The sequence below is a fragment of the Myotis myotis genome, unplaced genomic scaffold (genome assembly GCF_014108235.1).
Source record: "Myotis myotis isolate mMyoMyo1 unplaced genomic scaffold, mMyoMyo1.p scaffold_m19_p_16, whole genome shotgun sequence".
Lineage (NCBI taxonomy): Eukaryota > Metazoa > Chordata > Mammalia > Chiroptera > Vespertilionidae > Myotis > Myotis myotis.
Window position 1 is genome coordinate 34,853,596 of NW_023416320.1, and position 25,323 is coordinate 34,878,918.

Below are 25,323 nucleotides of genomic sequence, written 5' to 3' on the forward strand. Positions count from 1 at the left end.
AATTTTTAAAAACGGTTCTTAGTTTTGTAGTTCTAAGTGTACATAGTTGTGCATAATTGACATTTTTTAGTCCATTCCAACATAAGGTACCTTCCTTTTTTTTCTAATTGTTCTTCTTTAACCCTCATTCTCTCTTCTGGTGAATATTTGGTTTAATTTTTTTGTCTATAAGGGAATTATTATTTTTTTAATTAATGAAAGATAAGACATACCCATGTTTTAGCAGACAAGAATTTTTAAGAGATTTATAAGACTCTGTTCCTCTTTCCCCTTGAATTTTGTGTCCCCTTTAAATTTCCTTTATTTCTGATTTTCATTAACATCATTTATTACTGTTTCTCCTTTTAAAAATTCACTCAAGTGTGAAAAAAATCCCTGTTCTACTGAATTTATTTGTTGCTTTTATCAGACATTTTGGGATTAGAAAGTTGCTTTGGAGATGCAGAATATGTATAAATTGTTACCTCTGTGTAGAAAAATAAGGGTTAAATAAGAATATATTTTTGCTTTGTTTGTCTAAGCATAAAAAGACTAAGCAAGTAAGTGTTTATCTGTTTGGAATTGGGTAATGAGAACTGGGTGGGAAGCAGACTTTTCACTGTATTTCTTTGATATAGTCTTGGTTTTTGAACCATGCGAATATGTAACCCATTGTAAAAGTAGTTTTAAAAATCATGTCTGCGATTCCTTGACTTAAAAAAAAGGGGGGGAGGGGTCTGTGTATTTCTGTTGTTATTTTTCCAGAAGTCTTTAAGTAAAGTTTTTTCAAATCTTTTTTTTTAAAGACTGCGTGTGTGGGGAGGGAAGTTGGGGGACCGGGTGGAAAAGGTGAAGGGATTAAGCAATACAAATTGGTAGTTACAAAATAGTCACCGGATGTAAAGTATAGGCTAGGGAATATAGACAATAATATTGTAATAACTATGCATGGTGCCAGGTGGGTACTGGAAATATTGGGGTTGTCTAACCACTATGCTGTGCACCTGAAACTAATTCAAAACAATATTGAATGTAAACTGTAATTGAAAACTAAATTTTTTTAAATATCTAAAAAAAACAAATGAAAGGAATGCATGTGTAGTCTTGTCTCAAAGGACTAGTAGTATTTTGCAGGCGTCTTGACCTGGCTCCTCAAGTGTTGTGACTAAGATTTATTATGAGTCCTTCCCTTTGGAAATTCTGATACTACAAATACAGCCAAGACTCAAGTTATTGTTGGCTTCTTCGGAGAACCATTTAACTGAAATTTGTCTGCAGTATTCTGCCAACTGGACACTCAGTTGTCTCCTAATAAAACTGTGAGATAATACCAACAGAGTCAGTGCAAAGTCAGTTGATTCCCCCCATGTTATCTTGTATCGTACCACCATGGTTATAAGTTACTTAATATTATGTTAGCTTGATGCTTTTAGAAAATAAAGGTTGGTTTACTTTTAGTAATTAAATAATTCTGCTCTTTTTGGTACAGGCTAAGCCGAATAGTCTCTTTCATCAGGGTTTTTGTCGTTTTGTCATTTTTGACCTGTGTTTTACCCTGAGTAGAGCAAAGAAAAAGGAACTAATATTGAGTATCTACCATGTGCTGGGTGCTCTAGAGAGATTATTTTATTAAATAATCATAATAACTCTCTGGGGTAAGGAATATTTTACAGATGAGCAAACTGAGGCTTAGAGAGGTTTCGAAGGCAGCCATGCGTGGCCAACACGGGAGAGCTGATTGGAACAGGTCTGCCTGGCTTTACCAGGAGGGCCCCTGAGCCTCGGAGAAGGGATAAAGGCTGACTCCTCTCCAAGCCTCTCTTCAGAAAGAACAGGCAGCATTGACTTACAGGTTACTCTGATTACCTTCTGCCGATGAGGCAGTCGTTAAATGAGTTTGAAAACTGGCTTTTCATTTTCACTCTATTATTCTGAGATTATGTTAATGTAATCTAGAAACTGCTGCCAGACTTCAAATGCTGATGTCATGTTCTAAAATCCCTTCACGATGATAGCCAGCACCACTTATATTAACCCTTGGAAATAGAGCAATCAGCAGATGTAGATACCAAGTAAGAATAAAAGAACATTTCAGGGCTGAATTCCTTTGATTCTCTTGTCTAATAAAATTCTTTTATGTTCTGGGCAAAGATGGTGAGAAAGATACTGAAGAAATGGAAGTGATTAGAATAGTTTAAAAAGGTCACAGATAGTGAAAGGAGAAAAGACGATAAACCACAAGCATACGCCGAAGTACCTTACACTTAACACTTTAAATAAAAGCTTTATTGAGACTTACTTTACATGCTGCTAATAGACCCTTTTAAAGTATTCAGTTCAGTGATTTAGTCATAGACTTGTGCCATTGTCATCACTATCTAAATCCAGGACATTTTCATCATTTCTAAAGGACCCCTGGACCCTTTGCAGTAACCCCCATCCTCCATCCTTTTCTTCCCCCAGCCCCTGGCAATGAGGAATCTACTTTCTCTATATATAGATTTGCTTATTCTGGACATTTAATGAAAAATGGAATCATGCCGTATCTAGTCTTTGGTGACTGGTTTATTTCACTTAGCATACTGTTTTAAAGGTTTATCCATGTTGTAGCATGTAGTATTTCATTTCTATCACTGAAAGATATTCCATTGCATCAATGTACCATGTTTTGCTTATTCACTCATCTGTTAACAGACACTCAGGTTATTCCCATTTTTTTTAGCAATTATGTAAAATGCTGCGATGAATAGTCATCTGCAAGTTTTGTGTGGACATATGTTTTCATTTCTCTTGGGTGATACCTAAGAGTAGATTTGCTGGGTCCTATGGTAACTCTGTGTAATGTTATGAGGGATTGCCAAGCTTTTCAGTATTGGCACTATTTTACAGTCCCCCCAGAAATTTGTGAGGGCTCAAATTTCTCCACATCTTGGCCAACACCTGTTATCTTTTTTACTTCAGTCATTTTAGTGGGTGTGACGTGGTATCTCACTGAGGCTTTGATTTGCATTTCCATAGTGACTAATGATCTTTCATGTACCTAGTGACCATTTGTATATCTTCTTTGGAGAGATGTCTATTCAGATCTTTTGCCCATTTTAAAATTAGATTATTTGGGGTTTTTTTGTTGAATTGTAAAAATGTTTTGCATATTCTAGATGCACATTACTTATTCTAGATGCTAACCAGAATTGGTAAATGGTTATCTTTTTTTCATGGTAGCATTCTTTGTCTGTACCTACAAGAATTCTATGAAATATATGTGTCAACGTATGCAGTGGTATAAATGTCATATGAGATTCCGTTAGTAGAGGCATTTAAAATGTATCAATATATTGTAGGGAAGTAAATTTGCCACCCAGCAATGTGTCTCTCTGGCATGAGGATCATTTTATGTGTAATAAATAAAAGACTCAGGAAGAAACTTAGATAGGGACCTATTCCAGAAAATAGTGCTAGCACCTGAGATATTTACAAAGAATATGGGCTAGGTGCGATGGGGAAACTGGACAGGGTCTGGAGATCTCTGAGTCCTTGTCTCTGTATTGCCCAACAGACATTTGTTCACTGAACATTGGCTTTTCCATCTTCATGTGAATTGCCTTCCTCCTCTTTGAAGCCCCAATCCACTACCCCTTCTCCTTAGCTCAAGATGCCATATAAGCCTCACCTGCCTATCTTCCTTGCGCCTCCATATTCTTATGGACCTCCCTCCCCATATGTACATACATAATTAAATTTGGCTATTTTTTTCCTGTTAATGTATTTCAAATCAATTTAATTCTTAGACCAGCCAGAAGAACCTAGAAGGGTAGAGAAAGATTTCTTCCTCCCCAACAGTCTGAATACCAGTAAATTCTTCTTCTCAACTAAAAATACTTTGACAATTTAGCACCATTTGTTTGTGAAGACAGTATAATTTGACTTTGCCTTGTAGCACATATAGAAATTATTCACCATTTTTAAAGTAAATTATTGTTTTGAAATTATAAAAAAGCAAATACCCATGTCTTAGTATTTTTTTAAACCCACTGTATTTGTAGTTAGAGTTATCTCTCATTTAATGAATCCTATCATCTAACAGTGGCCATTTTGGAAGGCCATTTGACCTGGGTAGATAAAGGGTATAGGTCAGAATGTAGAGGAGAAATTCGACATCATTTCTAAGTTATCTAGATTTCTAGGTTATGGGACAGGATGGCAGTTCAGAAGAAACCCTAGATTGGAGAACACACAGCAGCTACAGAAGAATAAAAAAGAATGTGGTAGCAGAAAGAGTACAGAATTGGATGAAGGAGGAGGTCTTGGCAAAGAGACCAGTACCCAGACATGCTTTGAGGCTGTCTCAGTCTGTATCTGCCTCTGGGAGGGAAATTTCTGAGAGTGAGGGTGTTGTTGGAACATGTCCTCTTCAGTAGTATAGTTAGCGCAATAATTGAATTACCTCTTTCCATTTGGATCATGTGGCAATATTCTCTGTTGGCAACACTGGATATCCAAAGGAGTGAAGTGATTGTTTTATTAAGTCTTTTAAAATCTTAAGTGCTGACTTAGGGAAGAGATGATAGATGTGAAAATGCTTGGTGTAGTGAAAGGCACAAAGTAGGCACTTGATAAATTGTCTACTTAAAAATTGGCTGATATTAACCTGTCCATAATATTTTATAATACTTACTAGCTTCAGCTAGGGAATTTAGAAGGCTTAGGTTATGGTGTTGATCTGCTACTAGCTTGTTAAGTGAACCCTAGCAAGTGACTTGATTTTCTCTGGCTGTAAATACTCAAAATTCCTTCTATCTCTAAAATGCAATGTTTCATATGGGGGGAGGGGGAAAGGCTTTAAATAAAGATTATTCTTTTAGCAGAGGTGGAAGTTTTGTTTTTGTTCTCAACTTTTATAATTTTAACTAGGGTACACTAGATGAATAAGGCTCTTTATTGCATTATCAAAAGCCAACCACTGATTTATTTGAAAACAAAGAGTTTCTTTGCAGTGTCATTTCGCCTGGCATTATCATGAATCCGAGAATTATTCTACACGAATCAGAGAACAGTAATGTAGCTGTACTTGAATTTAGAGTTCCACACAGCCATTCACCAGAGATGAATTGAGGTGAACAAGTACTTCCAACTTAATTTGCAAAAAGTTCTAAAACGCTGGTGGAATTCACTGCAGGAATCAGTGAAAAAGCAGGTTGCAAGTGTGGCTCGGATCAGAGAAACTGTCACTGCTTTTGTATTTGTTTTTTGGATCTGTGTGATTTCTGGTAAAATTTAATGATAATATAAAATTTAGGAACATTTCTACTACTTTGAAATGTTGATGTATAGTGTGACTGTTAGAAAATGAATCAGTATGGTTGGTCATCTTTGTTTTTATTTTTTATTTTATTTTTGTTAATCCTTACCTGAGGATATTTTCCCATTGATTTTTAAAGAGAATAGGGGAGAGGGGGAGAGACAGAGAGAGAGAAACATGTGAGAGAGACACATTGATTGGTTGCCTCCCACATGCACCCCAACCTGGGTCCAGGGATTGAGCCTGCAATTGAGGTATGTGCCCTTGACCGGACTAGAACCTGAGACCTTTCAGTCCACAGGCTGACCCTCTAACAACTGAGGGGAACTGGCGAGGGCTCATCTTTGTTTTTATTTTATTTTAATTAATTAATTTATTTATTTATTTTCATCTTTGATTTTAAAGGAAGCCAATACCTGGCTGGCTTCAAATAATGCTCTATGGAATAATATTCTCTCTTTTTTTTTTCCTTTACACTACACACAACACTCTGAACATTTTTCTGGACTCTTGTTACCAAATACCAGTTGGGTATTTTACAATTTAACTCACTTCTGATACCGTCTACCTGAAGATGCCACAGGTTAAGGGTTCAGTTCTATATCACTGCCCTTCCCGCAGCCTTAGCCACCAGTCAAAAGTCCAGGTTGTTACCTGTTCTGACCAACAGGCTATAAATCCGTTTCCCACCACTCCCTCCTCTGGCCCAATTAATTTGCTAGAGCAGCTCACTGAACTTGGGAAAATAGTTTACTTACCAGAAAACCAATCCTATATAATAAAGAGGTAATATGCAAATTGATCATCACACCCTCACAAGATGGCTGCCTACGACCAGGCCGGCAGGGGGGTTAGTGAGGGATGACCAAACAACTGAACAAGCAGGCTGCATGGGGCAACTAGGCCAGCAGGGGATTAGTGAGGGACGACTGAACAAGCAGGCTGCGTGGGGTGACCAGGCCGGCATGGAGGTCATGAAGTGCAAGCAGGCCAGCAGGGGGGGCAGTTGGGGGTGACCAGGCCGGCAGACAGGGGCAGTTGGGGGTAGCAAGGGGGGCAGTAACAGGCAACCAGGCTGGCAGGGGGGGTGCAGTTGGGGGTGACCAGGCCATCAGGGGGGTGAGTTGGGGACAATTAGGCTGGCAGGGGGTGCAGTGAGGGGTGACTAGGCCGGCGGGGGGGCAGTAGGAAGAAACCAGGCTGGCGGGGGGCGGGGGGACAGTTAGGGGTGATTAGGTCGGCACACAGAGGCAGTGAGGGGCTATCAGGCCGGCAGAGGGGCGCAGTTAGGGGCAACCAGGCAGGCAGGCAGGTGAGCGATTAGGAGCCAGCAGTACAGGATTGTGAGAGGGATGTCTGACTGCCGATCAGGCCTAAACCAGCAGTTGGACATCCCCTGAGGGGTCCCAGATTGGGGAGGGTGCAGGCTGGGCTGAGGGTATTCCCCCCCCCCACTCCTGTGCACAAATTTCGTGCACCGGGTCTCTAGTTTATTATAAAAAGTTATTACTCAGGAACAACCAGATGAAAGAGATGCGTAGGGCAAGGTATGTGGGAAGGGACAAGGGCATTTTTGTGCCCACTATCCCAGAGCACCACTCTCCCACACCTCCATGTGCACTAACTCAAAAGCTTCCTGAACCCCATCCTTTTGGGGTTTTATGGAGGCTTTGTTATATAGTTATGGTTGATTAAATCATTGGTTGTTAGTGATTGATTCAACCTCTAGCCCCTCTCCCTAGAGAGAAAATTCTAACCCTCTAGTCTGATCAGGACTGTTTCCCTGGCAGCCAACACCCATCCTTAAATTGCCTAGGGGCTTTCCAAAAACTCATTAATATAAACACAGGAGTGATTGAAGGAGGCTTATTTCACCTTGTAGATCTTACCACTTAGGAAATTCCAAGGGTTTTAGGAGCTCTGTGCCATAAACGGACAAAGACCAAATATATATATTGCTTAATAAAAATCACAGTAGTATACCTTGTTTAAGTAATAAGTTGCTAAAATTATGAGAACCAAAACAATTTTTTCCACCTCTATTAAAAGAATACACTTTAAATACCTGTTTTGAGGTTTCATGGAAAAACCAAGAGGCAAACCAGCCAAATGTACTGTGGGTTTCTCTCTCTCTCTCTTTTTTTTTTAAATTTTACACTCTTACTGTTAAAGTTCATATATCATAATTTTGTGTACATTTCCTTAGGTTCAGTTTTCAAAGGTGGAAAACAAGTTATGAAATACTAATTTAGGTAATGGATAGTGGTTATGAGTCATTATGGTTGATTGTGTAAGTATGTACAGAAGTAGAAGGACTTCTCTTAAAATGAAAAGAGTTCCCAAATCTTTAATGAAAAGGATGGTATGTATGTTTAATGAAGTCTCTTCTCATGCACTTCCTAATCATTAAAAGGTAAATAAAGCTTGGGTCACATGGAAGTTTCTGGGTAAGTAATTGTATTGGAGACTTTATGTTTTTTGGGTAATTCCATACTACCCTGGTCAGCATTTGCTTATAAGCATTTCTAGGACCCACCAGATCTAGCCCTGTCCTATTGACTATCAGATTTATTTTTACAGGTGAAAAAGCAAGGAGCATTTTCTCATGTCATCTGAGGGAGTTAGCTAGAGACTTAACATTTTGAGCTTAAAAAGCAATTTTCTTTTATCTTAATGTCATTAAAGTTTACCACTTGGGTTTCAGTTTTAATGTTTCTTATAATTACAATAAAATGAATCTTTGGGCTATGGCATTTCATAGAACCTTTATTCACACTTTAGTGTAATCAGATGTAAAAACAGAATACGTACTTCTTTAAAATTTATGTTATAAAATGGTCACAAGTGGAATAAATGTCATTGATAGGCTTTGTTACGCATAGAAGGAGCAGGTTGCCTTTGTGACTTATTATCTGTTTTTAGCTCCTATGAGAGATTATACTTACATTGGTTAAGACTGGAGGTCTAGAGTTCCCCAGACTATAGTTCAAATAGTGGTTCATCACTTAAAAATTAGTATTTTTCACCTGAAGAATAGGCATAGTAATAGGACATAGCTCATACAGTTGTTATTAAGTTTAAAATAAAAAATACTTGTAAAACACTTACTATAGTCCTTGGGATATACTAGGTGCTCAAGAAACAGTAAATATTGCATGTGGAAATATGTCTGTTCCTCATTCCTTTGGGAGCAGGAATACCTCCATAACATGCTACATGAAAGGAGTTCTCAGGGCTGCCGACCTTACAGTAGAGGTTGAGTAGTAGTATATTTCTCCTACATAGAAGAAAAAAAAGAAACAGTAAATAATAGTATTCTTTTTTTTTTTAATATATATTTTATTGATTTTTTACAGAGAGGAAGGGAGAGAGATAGAGAGTTAGAAACATCGATGAGAGAGAAACATCGATCAGCTGCCTCCTGCACATCTCCTACTGGGGATGTGCCCGCAACCCAGGTACATGCCCTTGGCCGGAATCGAACCTGGGACCTCTCAGTCCGCAGACCGACGCTCTATCCACTGAGCCAAACCGGTTTCGGCAATAATAGTATTCTTAATGGATAAAATTTTATGGCCTTAACTTTATTTCTCTTTTGTTAATTACTTCAAAGAAAGGCATACCACCACTATTTTGCATTAAGTCCGAAGAAGCTATAAGAGAGGAGATCTGGACAATTGCAAAGACAGGATTCTTTGGAGATGACTCCTGACAAAGCATTAAGATGATATCCCTAGCCCTAGCCGGTTTGGCTCAGTGGATAGAGCGTCGGCCTGCGGCCTGAAGGGTCCCGGGTTCGATTCCGGCTGATTCCCTCTCATCATTGATGTTTCTATCTCTCTCTCCCTCTCCCTTCTTCTCTGAAATCAATAAAAATACATTACAAAAAAAAAAAAAAACTTTAAAAAAAAAGATGATATCCCTAGTCCCTCTAATGTTGTGTTCCCAGGTGTCTGACTTCATCCCATTCCCTTTTTTGGGCTACACTAGCTCTCTGAATGATTAAAATTACTTTTCATGGTTTACATGTGTCTTGTGCTGATGACTTTCAAATCCATGGTTCCTATCCTGACCTTTATTTATCCTTTGCCCTTCAGACAGATATGTCCGATTGCTTACTACCAGATAAATAGCTTCCCATGGTGCTAGCCTACAGGTAGTTCTATGTCAACATGTATGAAAGTATATCTTTTCTACCTTCTTCCTGACACCTCACCTCCACTTTTCACCAATTTCATCTTCCTTTGTTTAAAAATATGCTTTTATTAATTTTAGAAAGAGAGGAAAGGAGAGAAAGATAGAAACATTGATGAGAGAAAGAGACATCAGTTGGCTGCCTGCTGCACATCCCCCACTGGAGTTGAGCCCACAGCCTGGGCATGTGCCCTGACCAGGAATCAAACCAGTGAACTCTTGGTTCATAGGTTGACACTCAACTACTGAGCCACACCAGCTAGGCTCATCTTCTTTTATTTGTTCCTATTTAATTTTTAAAAAAATATATTTTATTGATTTTTTACAGAGAGGAAGGGAGAGGGATAGAGAGTTAGAAACATCGATGAGAGAGAAATATTGATCAGCTGCTTCCTGCTCACTCCCCACTGGGTATGTGCCCGCAACCAAGGTACATGCCCTTGACTGGAATCAAACCTGGGACCCCTGAGTCTACAGGCCAAAGCTCTATCCACTGAGCAAAACCGGTCGGTGCTGTTCCTATTTAATTTATCGCTATCTACCCAGTAACTAGAGAGCAAGACTATGTCTCCCTATCATTTACAAAGTCCTCCTGATTTTACCTGTTAAATATTTCTCAAGTCTGTCCCATCTGCTCTATGTCTACTATAGCTTCTTGAGGCTCTCATCATCTTCGGACATTTTCAGTGGCCCCTCTTAAGAGAGTTTTCTACCCCATCTTGATCTCTCTCCTTTTCCATTGATTCCCCACTTTGCTTTCAAACTGATCTAAAGCAAAGATCTAACCATTGTCATTCCTGTTACATTCTCTATTCTTGTAATATCAAGCCCAAAGTCCTTAGCATGGCTTGTCAGGCTCTTCTGATCCTCTGACCTCTTCTTATCTACTGCCATTTCTAGGCATAGAACATAGTAGAACCTCAAAACTGTTGAGTTAGTGAATACTAAACTCCATCTATACAAATTGAGCCTTTGTGGTTCATTGCTCATGTTAGTCTGGTCATCCGCTCACACCTTAAAAAAAATGGGTAAAAGAAATGGAGGGAAAAAATTCCCCCATTCTATCCTGCATACCAGAGGAGACTAATCTTCTCAAAGCCCTATTTTAATTGCATGCCTACCTTTCTTAACATACAATAGCTCTTTATTAGTTCAAGTCCAAACTCCTCACCCCCTCTCACGTATACAAACTAATTTGGGACAGCACTTCTTCAGAATCAGTCAGCACAGTTAAGTTAGATCAGTTTGCTTAATAGACAGCGTGGGCGAAGTATGGATTGGTTGTTCTTAACTTGGAGCAGCCTTTTTTTAAAAAATGTTTTTTGTTTTTTTTATTGGTTTCAGAGAGGAAGGGAGAGGGAGAGAGGGATAGAAACATCAACGATGAGAGAGAATCATTGATTGGCTGCCTCCTGCACGCCCCCTACTAGGGGTGGAGCCCACCACCTGGCCATGTGCCCTGACCTGGAATCAAACTGTGACCTTCTGGCTCATAGGTCTTTGCTCAACCACTGAGTCACACTGGCCGCCGGGTTGGAGCAGCTTTTTTTTTTAAAAAAAATTTATTTATTCATTTTGAGAGAGAGAGAGAAACACTGATTTTTGTTGTTCCACTTATTCATGCATTCATTGGTTGCTTCTTTATGTGCCCTGACTGGGGATCAAACCCACAACCTTGGCTTACAGGAAGGATGCTCTAACCAACGGGGCTACCCTGCCAGGGTGGAGCGGCTTTTGACTTTCAAATCTAGGCTTTAGCATCAGAGTATAAGTTGGTACACCCAACAAAAGCTTTGTATTCATCAAGTATGTATTGAGTGCCCACCACAGGTCGGGCACTATACCAGTGGATAGGGCTTTACTGATAGCACAATCAGCATAACTTCTGCCTTCATGGAGATTCTGGCCTAATTGTGAAGACAAACAATTATAACCCAGGGTAAAAAGTACCAGCACAAGCAAAGTGCCTGAGGAACCCACAGCAAGGGCACCAGCGGTGGGATCAGGGAAGGCTTCCAAAGATGTCTTGAAACACTGAAAACGTCTCCGGGAGCAGAGCGGAGCAGACCAGCACAGGCCAGAGCAGACTGGCACAAAAGGAGCGGACCAGAGCAGAGTGGAGGGGACCAGAGCAGTGTAAGCAGACCTGCATGGGGCAGAGCAGAGCTGTCTAGCTGGAGAGTTGCCCGAGAGGCCCCAGGGCCACCTCACAATGCTGTTTTCCCTGCAGGCTGGATCACAGTGGAGCTGTTTTGCACTGCATATAGCTTCCTTCTTCACAGCACCCAAATTGGGGATACCTGTTGGCATTGAATTGGCACCAATGATCATCCGTTGACAGTACTCAATGCACCTTTTCTATTTGAAATGTATATTGTTCATGTCTCAGGAAAATTCTCTGATAATTTCATCCTCGCTATTTCTTCTTTCTAGACATTTAATAGGTTTTGTGTTTGATCTTTGGGATTCAGCCCTCTAATTTTCTTACTGGTTTTTCCTGTTATCCATTTTTTAGTATTTTTGCTATATTTTCTACAAAAGTCTCTCAACTTTATCTCCCAACCTTTCTATTGAATTTTTTTTGTTTTAGCTATCATTACTGCTTTCCAAGAGCTCTTCCTTATTCTCTAATTATGCTTTTTTATTATTTTAATTTGTTAAAGCATTTCGTTCTTGTTTTATGCATATCAGGTCTTCTGTCTCTGTGAAGGCTTTTTATTTTTATTTTTGGTAGATAAAATATTCCTGGTACTCTATTTCCTGTCTTTAGGTATTCTAGTGTGTTTTTTGTTTACTTTGGTCCTTTATGTTAGAGGTTTTTCTTAAGTGCTTGGGGATCATTTAAGAGTGAGACACTAATAGGATACATTACAAACTGAATAAAAGTTCTGTGCACCTGGCCAACACTTGTTAAAGGTGAGGCAGCGTTTTTGATGGGGACCACCACAGATTTCATCATCAGCTGTTTTCTCCAGGATCATTCAGTTTTCCCAGATAACAAGCCTTTCATCTCTTGCCTGTTGTACCAAATCCTGCGCCTTTTCACAAAATCCACAGGTTAGGTCAGCTAGCTCCTGCTGGAGCCCCCTCTGCAGGCCCTCAGGGTTCATCATCCACCACTCTGCCCACTTCCTGCTCCTCCATGGCCTTCTGTCTTCATGTGGTATGGGGTTTGTGTTGTGTTTGCTTTCAATTTTAAGGTGACTGCTGAGAGGGGTAAAACATCTATGCCCACATTTTCAAATCCTTCCCTGAACTTTTCAATTCATAATTTTCTTCATAGATAACATTAAAAATGGAGGGAATTTGCTAATGTTTCTCTACACAGGGATGCTGAGACTTAACCAATGTGAATGCATTTATGAAGATGAAATCCTTGTGTCAGTATTAATTACATGCTGTTTTTCAGAGAGCGCAGAACGAATGCTATATAGATTTTAAATTACCTTTTATGATTTACCATTTCAAAAAAATAGTTTTTTCTCCTTGTAACTTTAGATTTTGACAGGCCAGTGTTTGCTGGTCTCTCACAGCCAGTTCAGGAGACGATTTCGTAATGTGAAGCATGCTGAATGCGACTTTGTGCAAATTGTTAGTTCTCATGATACTAAGGTATGAAGGTTACTTTTTAAAATAGACTGTTTTGTTCCATAACCTCATTTGAATGTTATTTTTCTTTTTGAGCTTATGACCGTGGTTTCCCCATCTCAATAACTTCAGTAAAATTTCTTACAGGGTAATTGCTAACAGATAAAAGGCTATCTTCAAGTAGTTTAAACAGCCATGCCGTTTTTTGAGTAAATAGTACAGAATGCCTGTTTTAGAAAGTCCAGGTCTAAACTGGTCAGACAGCTGGAGAAGACTGATATCTGGTGTGGTGCCATGTTATGAATTATCTGTTATTTTAAAATCCTTTGACATATGTGCCATTTTACTATAAAGCTAAAAGGCCTCTTATCTTTTAAGCTTTTAGCCACTTAACAAATTTTTTAAAAACCTATTTAATTTGCTAAGTCTTTATGAAAAATTAATGCAATGTATTTGCAGCATAGCATGGCACGTAGAACACAAGTATTATTGTTGGACAGGTCTAGACTTGACTCCCAGTGCTGCGGATTGCTGTGTGAATCCGAACAAGTTACTTAATGTTCCATTTCTACATCTGTGAAATGGACTTAATAAGAGATTACATGAGAGAATGCATGTGAAGTCCTTAGCACAGGGCTTGGCTCCATAAATGTTAGCTGGTTCTATTGAGGTATGTAAAGCATCTGGCTCGGTGCCTTTTCCTCCTACATTCCTCCTACGTACTTAGGATGCTCTGCTGAGTCAAAACTACCAGTAAGAATTTATATAATTCAGATCTTTTTTTTCTAATACTTAGAAGATTTTTTAATTTGGAGATAGTTTTGATAAATTCAAGAAAATAAAGTAACGTTGATGCTGAGAGCTTCCGAAAGAGTGATTGTGTCTGTGCTGAATTAGCACCGTACAAAAACAACAGGGAGTGGCTGGAGGGAATTTCAGATTTTTGAAATAACGTATTTGCCAAGCTGCTCAGGCTTTGGGTGTCACTTGGAGAATTATAAATATGTCAAACCTTGATAGATTCTTCCTTCTTATGTTAATATGCTAGGTTCATCCTGCCTGTGGGGTATGTTACTGGCATCACCAGCATTGGGATCCTCCAGGACCTGACTTAATGCCCGCTCACGCTAGGGACCCAGCCCTGCCTGACTTGCATTTCCCTCTAACGTCACTGGTTTTGAGATCAATAAACTCTACTCTGACAAGTAGAAGGAGCAGGCTCATCAATTTTAATTTTGAAAACTGCCTGCATACTTTTGTCATCAGTTTGTCTGGGTTACTTTTAGGACTTATCAATTTGAAACCCAACATGTCAGAGTTGACCATTGGGGACTTCTGACTTTGCTATTAAATTACTTCTGGTGAAATTTCACTACTCTAGTTTATGAATGCTCATATGAGAGAATAGTGAAGAACATATGGAGTAAGGGATGGACCTATGCTTTATTATTCAGAAAATTATTCATAATACACTTTCTGAGTTTAACTACCTTTGGTCAACATATAATGACTCTCCACTTGCATTTTTTTATTTTCATTTAAAATTAAAAGGTTTACGCCAAAACCGGTTTGGCTCAGTGGATAGAGCGTCAGCCTGCGGACTCAAGGGTCCCAGGTTCAATTCCGGTCAAGGGCATGTGCCTTGGTTGCCGGCACATCCCCAGTAAGGGGTGTGTAGGAGACAGCTGATCGATGTTTCTCTCTCATCGATGTTTCTAACTCTCTATCTCTCTCCCTTCCTCTCTGTAAAAAATCAATAAAATATATTTTAAAAAAATTAAAAGGTTTAATATTCTAGGGATATAGTGGACTTAGATTTGAATAGTTTAAAATATTTTTTCTAAACTATTCACTCCTTTTAAAATACATTATTAAACACATGTAAGATAATAATCATAGCATATGTGCGTAGTATAAGGAACAATAATAAAACACCCATGTATCTTACCACCCAGTTTAAGAAATAGAATATAGCAATACATTAGATTCCTCATGTGTCATTCCCCAATTCAGTTCACCTCCCTGCATCCCTCAAGTAACCATGACGAAACTTTGTATTTAGTATTCCCTTGACTTTTTGTAAAACTAGGTTTTGCGCCCTAACCGGTTTGGCTCAGTGGATAGAGTGTCGGCCTGCGGACTGAAGGGTCCTAGGTTTGATTCCGGTCAAGGGCATGTGCCTTGATTGTGGGCACATCCCCAGTAGGAGGTGTGCAGGAGGCAGCTGATCAATGTTTCTCTCTCATCGATGTTTCTAGCTCTCTATCTCTCTTCCTTCCTCTCTGTAAAAAATTAATAAAATATATATTTTTTAAAAAACTAGGTTTTGCAACATTTGTATTTATCTCTAAACAATAAATTGTTCTTTTGCTTTTGAAACTTATATAAATGGAATAATTTCTCCTGATACATACTTTTATCACTGTGTTGTTGACATTTGTCCATGTTGACATGTACAGATGTTTCATTCGCTTTCACTTCTGTGTAACATTCCACTATCCCACAATTTAATTTTCTATTCTTCTCTTGATGGACATTTGGGTCAGTGCTAGTTTTTTGGTGAGTACAAACTTTGACTTTTTATACATGTCCCTTGTTGCACATAAATGAAAGTGGAATTGCTAGACCAGTTGCGTAATTTCTGAATTTTATGAAAAAGGCAGTTTGCTTTTCTTTGAATTTAAGGTGGATTTGATATTAAGATAATTTATTTGAAATCAGTGGTTTGATAGTTTTGTATCAATTTCAGCAGTTTTCTAGGGAAAAAAATAGTTTGCTTTTGAAATTACTCAGAAATAACTGATTTATTTAGAAAGGTCAGAAAGTGAGGAATTCCAGATTATTTAGATATGTTTATATAAAGATACGGATATATAGGTATGAGATAAAGATATAGTCAATTTCAAAAATCAGAATATCATATTAATAAGAATGGCTAACTTTTATACAAAACTGGATGACTGTCTTGGTCTATGCCAATTGAATAATTGAATATCAGCCACTGCCTGGAGGTAGTTTGTGTGTATGTGTGTGTGTGTGTGTGTGTGTATGTGCGCGCACGCGCAAGTGTGTGTGTAAATCTCTGAATATGGGAAGTGAAAAAATTATCTTCAGGTTTCTTGATTTGGGGGCAAGAAAAAGTAATTTTCTAATCATTCAGCCTGCTTTGATTTCCCAGTGCACCGTCTGTTGTCTGGAAGTAAGATGAATCGTAAGATGCTGAATTAATTTTTCACTTTGATATTGGAAATTCTACAAATTCAAGAAAAGATGAGTTAAAACCACAAAAAAAGAAAAAAAACATAAAAAAAGAAAAGATGAGTTAATGAAAAGTCATACATAAATTTTTGCCTAGTAATAAAAAAAATAAGTCAATATGGCTATCATAATTGTCAACTTTACAATTAGTCTTTTTAAAAATATATTTTTATTGATTTCAGAGAGGAAGGGAGAAGGAGAGAGAGACAGAAACGTCAATGATGAGAGAAGCATTGATTGGCTGCCTCCTGCATGCCCCCTACTGGAGATCAAGCCTGCAACCTGGCATGTGCCCTTGACTGGAATCGAAGCCGGGACCCTCAGCCCATAGGCTAGTGCTCTATCCACTGAGCCAACCTGGCTAGGGCTATGATTAGTCTCTATTGCCAATAATTTTCTTTGTATAGATCTGGAAATGTTTTACATTTGAAGTTTATATGAATTTCTGATATAATGTCTTCTCTTCTGAAAAATCTTTTACAGCTATCTCAAATTCTGTCACTTTTTAGATGTTCTCTTTTCCTCTCTAGCTCCCTACTTAACACATTTATTTTTGCCCCTGCCTGAGCCAGGCACCCATTTATCTAAGTAGCAGGAAACAAGGTCCAATCCTGCCCTCAGAGAACTTAAAGTGTATTGGGAGAGAGGGATATGTAAACAGTCAATTCCCAGGCATTTTTTTAAAAATGCATTTTTATTGATTTCAGAGAAGAAGGGAGAGAGAAAGAGAGTTAGAAACATCAGTGATGAGAGAGAATCATTGATCAACTGTCTTCTGCACTCCTCCTACTGGGGACTGAGCCCGAAATCCCAGCATGTGCCCTTGACCAGAATCGAACCCAGGACCCTTCAGTCTGCAGGCCAACGTTCTATCCACTCAGCCAAACTGGCTAGGGCAAAGGCATTTTTCTTTGATAAGTGTTGGTTCATATTTAATCTAAAGAAGGGGTAAGGGAAAGCCTCCACAATTAAGATCTTTTTTAAAAAAACTCTTCTTTGGTTAAAAAGAAGTGCTCAATTGTCCTGGCCGATGTGTCGTCTATGCACCCAAAGTTTGCCAGTTCAGTTCCCAGAGGGGTTGCTGCAGGAGGCAGCTGTTCAGTGTTTCTCTCTTTCCCTTCCTCAATCAATAAAATATTTTTTTAAATATATTTTATTGATTTTTTTTACAGAGAGGAAGGGAGAGAGATAGAGAGTTAGAAACATCGATGAGAGAGAAACATCCATCAGCTGCCTCCTGCACATCTCCTACTGGGAATGTGCCCGCAACCCAGGTACATGCCCTTGACCGGAATCGAACCTGGGACCTTTCAGTCCGCAGGCCGACGCTGTATCCACTGAGCCAAACCGGTTTCGGCAATAAAATATTTTTTAAAAAAAATACTCAATACATTTAAATTCTGGCTTACCTATTAATTTTTTATAGATCATTTTTATACATCTATTTTCAGAACTTAAAAAGAAGAATCATTTATTATGAGCTTCCCAAATACCACTCTGTTTTCTTGTTTGGATTTCACAAAAAAGGAGAACTGTGTTGCTTCTAAAAAAATTTTTTAATTCCATGAGTCATACTTCTGGAAACTTCTTATTCAGAAAACATTTAGCAGTCATTGATAACATCTTGTGATTATTTTAATGAAATCATAAGTATGACATAATATTCAGAACTATGTAAGCAACACAGAGGATGGCTCCTTGAATCCATGTCTACTCAAACACTTAATAAATGTGGATATTTTAATACTGGCTTGCTTTACTATTAAAAAAAGCAAACAGTTACACCAAATGAGTAATATCTGGTTAGTAAATGTAATTTATTGAGAGGCCATTCTAAGAGGGACTGAAAAGTGTCCAGTAGATTTGGCCATGAGGAGAGCATTGTGCTATGTGCCAACGCAGCTGGGAGGTGAGAGGTGGACGTTGGTGACATTGGATGGAAGAGCGAACCCAGAGGAGAAGGAGATGATAGCAAGTGTTGCCCCTATTCACTCAATAAAACCTAGCGAGTGTGTATTAGGGTGACCAACCCACCCTGGACTTCCGGGTTTCCTAGGATGCAGGACGTTCATTGTTAAAACCAAGGCAGTCCCAGGCAAACAGGAGCAATGGGTGAGTTTACGAGCTAGATTCTGAGGTTGTAAAATTAGGCACGCAGAGAGAGAATGATTATTTAATATGATAATTTAGTATATAAATTTAAGGTTTGTGGGAACACAAAAGAGGATACTCCCCAGAGAAAGAGTAGGAGCTGCTCCAGCAAAAACTGGGGACACACATTTCAGGCAGAGAAAGCATACAACAATTTGGCTTTTAAAGAAACACAAGTAGTTTTTTTTTTCCCAGAAAGAGAAGGGGAAGTTGCTAAAGGGCCTGAGAAAGGGAGTCCAGGTGCTTATGTAATAGCACGTTAGAAATGTGGGGATGTTGAGGGAGATAAAATCTGCTGGCCTCTATTTTTTTTAGTGAGACTGGAGCATTGCTGAGGGAGAGAGAGAAGAAAGGAGGATGGTGAGTTTGAGGAGAATGGGGAAATCACAGGTTTCTGAAAATGGTCATATCTATAATAATAAAAGTGTAATATGCAAATCAACCCAACCGCTGAGCAGCAGAACAACCGCCCGGACGACCACGCTATGACACGCACTGGCACCAGGCCAACCTAGGTGGGTGCAATGCGATTGGTCAGGGGGCCTCGCCATTGCCCCACCAACCTCAGAGGGAGGCCCAGGCTACCAGCTGGCAGGGTGATCAATCAGGGCGGGGGCGGGGGGCTCCGCAATGGCCCCAAAGAGGGAGGCCCAGGCCACCAACCAGCGGGCTGCGGCGGGTGGGCGGGACCTCCCTCTGCAGGGTGATTGATAGCGGGGCTTTTGGTCTGTGAGCAGGCGCAGGCTGGGCTGGGGGACCCCCCCCCCAAGTGCATGAATTTTTTGCACTGGGCCTCTAATGTGATCATATTAGGTGGAAAAGCTCTCTGAGAATTACATAGCATTAAAAGAAATAGCTAAGTCCTAGCCGGTTTGGCTCAGTGGGTGGAGCGTTGGCCTGCAGGCTGAAGGGTCCTGGGTTCAGTTCCAGTCCAGGGCACATGCCTGTGTGGCAGGCTCAGTCTCCAGTGAGGAACATGCAGGAGGCAGCCAATCAATGATTCTCTCATCATTGATGTTTCTCACTCTCCCTCTCCCTTCCTCTCTGAAATCAATAAAAATATATTTTAAAAAATAAAAGAAATAGCTAATACTGAATACTTCCTTTGTTCAGGCACTAAGTATGTTATAAACATTATCATATTTATCACAATAACTAGAAGAGGTACTGTTATTATCTCCATTTTATAGATGAGGAAACCTAGGCACAAAAAAGTAAACACTCACCCAAGATTACATAGTTTCTAAGAGGCAGAAGTCGGAATTCTTCACCTCTGCAGTTAATACATTTCCACATGTGACTTCACATGACACTAACAGCCACTTCTTATGGTATTATTATCCTCACATGAGGGGACAAGGAACCAAGATAGAATCTTTGCCGAAATCACATGAATAGTCAAGAAATGTGATTAGGCAATATGTAGGAGAGAACAACCAAGAACACTGTAAATTGCTGAGACTTCTTTCCCCACATTACATACTTTCCTAACTTCAAAAGAAAAGAATGGAATCCCACCCTCTCCGTACCCCAGAAGTATTCTCGACATTCATTTGAATATTGATTGTTTAATTCAAATTCCCCTAGAGCTCATGGATATCTCTTCTAACTTCTAACCAAGTTGCAAGATTATTCATAGTGGCTCTAGACTTCAAATGCCCTTATGACCCCCTGAATTCCCATTGCCCTCTGAGCCCTAAGTCTTCAAGAAGTGGTAGTGACTCTTTGAAGCTTTGTTTAGTTAGCAGCCTCCCATTGCAGTTTGAAAGAAAACTTCAGAAGCCTGGAGGTGGGACTCTCAGAGCTTCAGCTGAATTGGCTGTTACAGGTTGGGGTTGATCCTTCTATCAAAGACAGACGAGGCCCCCAGAAGTATGGGGTGGAGTTGGTTTGTATATTTGGGGTATTCACAGATCAGGGGCTTTCTGTTTAAATTGTGACCAGTTTGTTGTTAGATAATTTCTGCATTTACAGATGAGAAATGAAAGCTAATGCAAAGTTAAAGAACGTCGTTTCCTGTATACTGCCAGTTAATGATTGAGCAAGGACCAGAGTTAAAGCCCTACCTCCTTAACTTAGTGCTCCAGTGGGATAAAGAGCCAGTGGGACTTTACCACCACTTGCTGGTACTTCTCTTGAGGATGGCGGCTGCCTTGGTACTCAGAATGCTTCCCAGACAGGCTCACAGACCTGGAGCTTTCAGCAGTGGATCTCTGTAATGTTGTGACACCAACACAGCGTTCCCTCACTCACACATTGGGTGAGCCTAGTATGTCAGGCACTAAACCACATTAAACCCTGTGGACCTAGTAGTGAACATGACAGGCCGTCTCTGCCCTTGTTATGTTTAGGGTTTGGTAGGAGGGACAGTCATAAAACAATTACATCGAGTGTTTAATTACATTTGTGTGATAACGCTTTGTGGGATGGCTGTTGGCTGCTATGTAAGTCTAACAAGGGCCCTAACCTAAGTCCAGGGCCAAAGAGAGCTTCCCTGCAGAGGTGCAATTCGGGCTGATTTCCAAAGAGTGAGTAGGAGTTAGCCAAGTGTTATGGACTGAGTTGTGTCCCACCCCCCTCCCCTCCCCCTTTCTCCAAACGTTGAAGTTATAACCCCAGTTCCTCAGAATGTGACTGTATTGAAGATAGGGTCTTTAAAGAGGCAATTGAGGTTGAATAAGATCATTAGGACCCTGGCTAGGTGGCTCAGTTGGTTGGAGCATCGTCCTGCACACCAAAGGGTTGTGGGTTCAATCCCTAGTTGGGGCACATATGGGAGGTAACTGATTAATGTTTCCCTCTCACATTGATTTGTGTGTGTGTGTCCCCCAAAATCAATAAAAACATATTCTGAGGTGAGGATTAAAGAAAAAAAGATAATAAGGGTGGACCGTAACCCAGTATGACTGGTATCCTCCTAAGAACAGGAAATTTGGACACAGACAGGTACAGAGGAAGGAACATGTGAAGACGCAGGGGAAAGATGGTCTATAAGCCAAGAAGCGAGGCCTCAGAAGAAACCAACCCTGTAGACACCTGGATCTCAGACTATTAGACTCTAGAGTTGTGAGAAAAGAAATAGTTGTTGTTGAAGCCACCCAGTGTGTGGCACTTTGACAGTCCTGTTTGACTAATGCACCAAACAAAAAGTAGAGGCGCAACTGTTCCAGGTGGAGTGAATGTGTCGACTCAGAGGGAGGTTGTGGTTGGCTAGTTTAGTATTTAAAAGAACTCATTCCATCTGCTTGGAGTACAAGGAATAAGGAGAAGAATACCATGTTGCGCACATTTAAAAAATATGTTTTCATTGCTTTTAGAGAGAGAGGAAGAGAGAGGGAGAGAAAGAGAGAAGCATCAGTGACGAGAGGAAATCATTGATTGGCTGCTTCCTGCATGCCCCCCACTGGAGATTGAGCTGGCAACTTGGGCTTGTGCCCTGACTGGGAATCGAATCAGGGACCTCTTGGTTCATGGGTCAGTGCTCAACCACGGAGCCACACAGGCCAGGAAATGTTGCCCACATTTACAAAATCAAAAATCTTTTCAAGTTCTGGATTTCCAGTGACTAACAGATTCATGAAATCAAGTCATGCATCTATTGTTTTTAAAAGATAACAATCTGGATATATCTAATTATGTGTTTATGTATTTATTTATGGCCTTGTACTCCCTGAAGCTATCATGCATAGACCTGCTTCTAAAGTGCATTAAATGTTCATGGGTTCTTTTGTCTGGAAGGACCTTTCTCTGCCTTCCTGCCCCTAAGAATCCAGTGCATAGTTTAAAATAACTGAAACCTTACATGCATGATACCTTTCTGATCACTCAGGCCCCGACCTGTCTGTCTTTTTTACTGGTTGTGTATACCAGAGGTTCCCAAGCGTTTTCATCTCAGAACCTCTTACACTTTTAAAAATTATTGAGGATCCCAAAGACTTTATATTTATGTGTGTTATCAATATTTACTATATAAGAAGTTAAAACTGAGAAAATTTAAAAGTATTTAAATTAATAAACATATGCTATCACATATTAACATAAAATTTTTTTAATAAAAAATAAGCTTTTCCAAAACTAAGAATTCATGCTATTAGCATTATTTTACATATTTTAAATCTTTTTCAGATATGGCTTAATAGGAGACAGCTGGAACCTTATACCTGCTTCTGCATTCCAACTGTTACAAATATGTTGTTTTGAATGAAGTATATTTAAAAAATCAGATCTCAAAAGATATGTAGTAGGAAAAAGCTGAGCTATTTTAATATCCTCCTGAGGAAATTGTGAAGATTCTTCTTTGATACTATATCAAGACTTCACAATTGGTAGTTTCTTAAAGATTAGATGCAATGTAGATTCTGAACCCATATCAATCAATTTTTTATTATTTTTTCAATATATTTTTATTGATTTCAGAGAGGAAGGGAGAGATAGAAACATCAATGATGAGAGAGAATCATTGATTGGCTGCTTCCTGCTTGTCCCCTACTGGGGATCAAGCCCGCAAACCACTGAGCATGTGCTCTTGACTGGAATCGAACTGGGAAGGACCAACCTTTCAGTCCGCAGGCCGGTGCTCTATCCAAATCGGTTAGGGCGATAGTAATAAATTTTTATACTCAGTTACATGAACTTCATTGGTCATTGTACTCGTTTCCTAGGGTGGCCATGACAAATTAGCACAAATAGGGTGGCTTAAAACAACACAAAATTTACTCTCTTCACAGTTCTGGAGGCTAGAAGTCTGAAATCAGAGTCAGCAGGGCCGCGCTCTCTCCGAGGACTCAGTCTAGGGGACAATCATGCCTTACCACTTGTAGCTTCTGGTGGTTTTCTATCTCTGTCTACCCGTGGTTTTCTCTTCCACATGTCTCCGTGTCTTCTCCTCTTCTCTCTCTTATAAGGACACTTGTCATTGGATTCAGGACTCACCTGGATAGTCCACATAACCTCATCTCGTGGATCCTTTGGGGGCCACCATTCAACTCACTACAGTCATCTTGCATTTTGAATGGATCTTTGATGCATGTATGGTTTTATAACGGCGCATTAGTCATTTGGAAAATATTACTTCACTGACTTATGCAGATCTTCCAAATGTTGACACATTTAACAGCACTTTTAAAAAATCACATTTGCTAATATCACCAACTGAGTAAGTACATCAGAAAATCTTTCAGTGCAGGGAAGCAGTCAAGCCGAAACAAATTTTCCAAACTCTAAATTTCACTTGCGAGCTTGTATTTGCCAACAAATACACTGAGTTGTTTTCCTTGATGTGACAGGCTTACTTTTTGTTCATTTTCAAAAAAATGTCTGCCAAATACCCAAGTTTGGCAAATATCATCGTTTGTCAGTCATCCTTTTGGGTAGAAATGGTGTCCTGCGTATAAGCAGCCAGTTTAGCTTTTAACCTGAAGGAAGGGCTTTCCCTGTGGATGATCCTGAGACTTTGGTATATGGCAGAAGTGCTTTCTTCAACTTTGCCACACAGAATATTAAAAACAAATGCACTGGTGGGTTAAGATTTTTTTTAATTAATAATTTGTACTGCTTTATCAAGGGCAACCTCAAGTGAATTTGGCTTTTTTTCTCTTTTTAAATTGCAAGTGAGTGATGGTAGAGAATACAATAACTACTAGTATATCAATGTCACCGCCTTGATTCATGCCAGCTGTTCTAGCCACTACTGCTTGTGCATCAGCAGTGCTAATGGGAAAAAGTCAAATGGCATTTTCATGTTATTATGGAACAGTTTGACCTCACAGACCCCCTGAAAGGGTCTTAGGGCCTTCCAGGGGTCCATGGATTATACTTTGAAAACTGCTGATTTAGAGCAAAATCATTATAAACTAATTTACATTTTTAACATATGTATAGTTATTTTTTAATTAAAGTATAACTGACATATGACATTATAATACTTTCAGGCCTGAAAGTATTATAATATCGTATGTCAATTTATATACAATATACTTCGACATTTATATACTTATGAAGTGGTCACCATGGTAAGCCTAGTAACCACTGTCGCCGTATGAAGTTATTATGGTATTTTTAACTATATTCCCTATGCTGTACATTACATCCCTGTGACATTTATTTTAGTCACCTCTTAATCCCTTTCACCTTTTTTACCCACCCCTTCACCACCCTTCGGGCAACCATCAGTTTGTTTTCTGTGTCTATGACATGTGTATTTTTTTATTTCCTTAACAGGACTGTTTCCTTAGAAATGCAATATATGAATATAATGTAGAATAAAGCAAATAGTATAGGGAGGGTTATAATGAAACGCAACAGCCTCCCACCTCACCATTCCTCTGAATCAACTACTGTTTTAAGGGGGAAGAAAAAAACCCTTTTTATTAGAGAAAACTTCAAACATATAAAAATAGTCTTAATAGTATAATTAGCCCCCATAAACATGTTGCCCAGTTTCAAAGTGATGGTTTTAGTAGTTATCTACTTATTGCTAAATCATAGTCAGCTAATTACCTCCTCTCCCACCCCCAATTTTGAAGCAAATCTGAGACATCAGATCATTTCATCCATAAATATTTCAGTATTATCTCTGAAGTATAGACTGTTTTTAGTATATTTACTGCCGAAGCTAGTACTAGACTGTTGTTAAAAAGAATACAATAATGTCATACAAAAAAAACCCCCACCCCATGGTGATTTCTTAATGTCATTATATATCCAGTCATACTAATATTTCCCCAATTGCTTCCTAATATTTGAAGTTTGTTTCAATTAGGATCTAAATAATATCTATATATTACAATTGGTAATTAATATATTTTTTAAGCATGTGCCCTGACCGGGAATTGAACTGTGACCTCCTGGTTCAT

At 39.3% G+C, this 25,323-nt stretch overlaps 1 protein-coding gene and 1 non-coding gene across 12 annotated transcripts in view; both read left to right on the forward strand.

The window, feature by feature from the left end:
• LOC118670911 (serine/threonine-protein kinase Sgk3) overlaps positions 1–25,323 on the forward strand; it is a 105,739-nt gene that overhangs the window by 8,184 nt on the left and 72,232 nt on the right. The window lies entirely within an intron of this gene.
• Positions 8,430–8,563, forward strand: LOC118671041. Its single transcript, XR_004972571.1, has one exon. It is a non-coding gene; the product is annotated as a small nucleolar RNA U109 (small nucleolar RNA).